Source organism: Henckelia pumila, chromosome 3, assembly GCF_033568475.1.
Source record: "Henckelia pumila isolate YLH828 chromosome 3, ASM3356847v2, whole genome shotgun sequence".
NCBI classification, from domain to species: domain Eukaryota; kingdom Viridiplantae; phylum Streptophyta; class Magnoliopsida; order Lamiales; family Gesneriaceae; genus Henckelia; species Henckelia pumila.
Window position 1 is genome coordinate 188,095,518 of NC_133122.1, and position 2,931 is coordinate 188,098,448.

At 37.4% G+C, this 2,931-nt stretch overlaps 1 long non-coding RNA gene across 1 annotated transcript in view; it reads right to left on the reverse strand.

The window, feature by feature from the left end:
* Nucleotides 1–1,777: 1,777 nt before the first annotated feature.
* Nucleotides 1,778–2,931, reverse strand: part of LOC140893542 (uncharacterized) — a 16,169-nt gene continuing 15,015 nt past the window's right edge. The window contains exon 3 of the long non-coding RNA XR_012153193.1: nucleotides 1,778–1,872. This is a non-coding gene — a long non-coding RNA (uncharacterized lncRNA). The remainder of the gene's footprint in view (nucleotides 1,873–2,931) is intronic.

A 2,931-nucleotide genomic window follows, 5' to 3' on the forward strand; every position in this document is an offset into this window, starting at 1 on the left:
GTTTATTTAAATAATTTTGATTTTCCAAGTTATTTATGTTATTTTAAATAACTTAAGTTAGCGGTTAGTTATTTTAAATTATTTTAAATGTCTAGCTCATTTATTTTAAATGCTTTTAACTGTTCAAGTTGTTTTAAAGGTTTTTTTTCCGTTTGTGTATTTATTTAAATTACTTTTAAAAGTTCGTCTAGTTTGTTTAAATTATTTTAATCGCTTTGTTTAATATTTAAAAATCTTATTTATCGCTGCGACATCAAATTATTTAAAGTGTTGATTTTAATTCCTAAGTTAGTACTTAAATTCCTTCAGATGTTATTTGTTTAATTATTAAGTTAATTATTCTTGAGATTCTTGAGTTCAGTGACTTCCAGTTCCGGTATACGGCGATGGTGGATTTCGGCGGTAAATTCCAAGATTTTATTTCAAGAATTATAAGTTGAGAGAAATGAGTAAATTAAATGAAAGTTTGATTTTAGAAGTTTCCGGGTGTCAAAAGTCACTTTTAACGCATTTTTGAGCTTATTCTTTAACTTTTTTAAAATTTAGAATTTTCTTAAACCCGAACTAGTAGAACCCAATTTAATGCTTTAATTTGGGATTTTTAAACTTAGGCAATTTATGGGTGCAAGTTGTTGAGGCAAAAGTTGTAACAATTAAAGTAGCACTTTTATTAGTAGAAGAAGCACTTTTAAATCTTGCCCACACACCTGCTTTTGCATACTTACACCTATATACACACACACATATACACTTAAAACATATTTTACAACACATTTAATAAATGAAACCCAAATCCCCAACCCTAGCCCCAAACGTGCGTCTCTCTCCCCATTTCTCAAGCCAGCGGCCGCTCCCCCTCCCTTGCGTTCCAGCCGCCGCCCTCCTCCACCGCCACCTTCATCGGGAAGTCACTGTGGGAAGGTCATCTAGCTGCTGGTCGAAATTCAGCCTTCCCATCCCCTTGTTGGTTCGGTTTTGTGAGGTGTAAGCCAAGGCAATTTTAGGCATTTATTAGGCATTCAAGCTAGCTACTTATTTTTTTGTGCTAAAATTCTTGTTATATTTTGAAAAGTTCATGGTTTTGTCAATTATGGATTTGGTTTTAAGTTATTTTCAGCAAGGTAATATGTGAAATTTTTGAAATATGTATATGCATGAAGTTTAAAGAGTTGTATGGTAAATTGTGATATAAGACATGAGGGATTTTGATGCATATTGATTCATTCAAAAATTTTAGAAGTGTGAATGCCCTAAATTCAAAATTTATAGGGCATAGAGTTGGATTATTGAAGTAGAGGTGAAGTAGAGTGATGGATGCATTGTGTAAGGGCTACTGAATTCTGGGCAGGGGAGTCACCATTTCCGGTCTGGTCGTGTCTTGGGCTAGTCCTAGGTCAAGATTAAAAGGTTGTGGTCACGTCGGTATAAATTGGGCTCGATTCGGTTAAGATTTAGATAGGTTAAGTGAAACGACCCTAACCTCTAAACTTAAAAAAATAATAAAAGAAAATGCGGATTTTAAAAAAAATTTGCCATGACTTGTTTGTAAATAAGTAAAACCTCCCTGTCACAGACAGCAATTTTAACCAAAAGCAATAAATGCGGTAATCATAACTACTGCGATAATCATAAGTACGAAAAGGAAAGGCAACCACTACCCGGTTGCCAAAATAGAAATAATATGTTTAACAAATAAAACTTAAGCACAGGGAAAACACATCCTGGCTATTACCAAAAGTACATAAATTTAAACTCTTTATTACAATCATAAACTAAAGCGGAAACATATCAGCGACGGTCTTAGGGCCTCGCACCACTGGCGACCTCAACCTCGAGGAGCCTGCCCCTCGGTCTCAATAAACTGCTCCTCACCTGGCAAACAAACAAGCATAGTGAGTCTAATGACCCAGCAAGTATAAACAGTGATATAACAAGAGTTTTAAAATACTCCTAGCAATACTCAAACTACAATACATAATATACTTTGAAACTTAAACTGTAAACGTGCGTAAAACAAGGGAAATGGGGCAACATGCAAGTATGAACTCACACCAACTCACGCCATGAAACTTATGAACTTTCTTGACTTAACTGAAATGCATGCATAACATAAAACTGAATAAATTGAGACGAGTCAACTGATACTTGAAACTTTAACTTTTTCTTTTACTTTAGAACTTAGATCCTCGAATTGTGACTCAAGTTTCGATCATGATCATGGCTGCAGTGCACTATGCCAGCAAGACGCCGAGATTTCTCCCGACGCGATTTGCCCCTTTAATTTCCTTTTTGGACAGCACCTTCCAAGGACTGACTACTGACTTCGGGAAGCTAAAGCAGATAGAAGAAGGCTTGGTTGGTCTTTGATAAGTTCTTTCCCTTCCGGAAAGGCACATCCATTGTCGGGAAAAGGCTTGGAGCTTAAGCAGGACCTGTGAGGGGGCGGCAACTACAACTTTGAACCCTTCTTTCTATTATAGAATTCCCCAGGGACTGATTGAGAGCTGGTTCTTAAAGAAGGCATGTCCTAGGAAGGAGGTCAGGTCTAGCAGGCAGAAAGGCATTGAGAGCTCCCTCAGCAACTACTAGTTCAACACCAGACTAAACGGTTGGAAGTAAGGCATCAGGTGGTAGACGGAGAGAACTAATAGACCTTTGACTCATTTACTCACGGGAACTACTAGAGCTATAAAGTATCAGTCTCACGATCCGATCCGTCAATAGCCTGGAACAAGGTAAGACAAGGCAACTAGAGCTCCTTCTGAGGGATTTGGACTGATTACTTAGACTACTAGGTCTGGGCCGGACCTTTGCCTTTGACTCTCAGCAACAACAATTACGTCTTTAACGGACGAGTCTTATAGGTCTCCCTCTTCAACTATTTGAATATAGTCCTGGTCACCTTCTTAGGACGATGTAGAAGTACTAGCT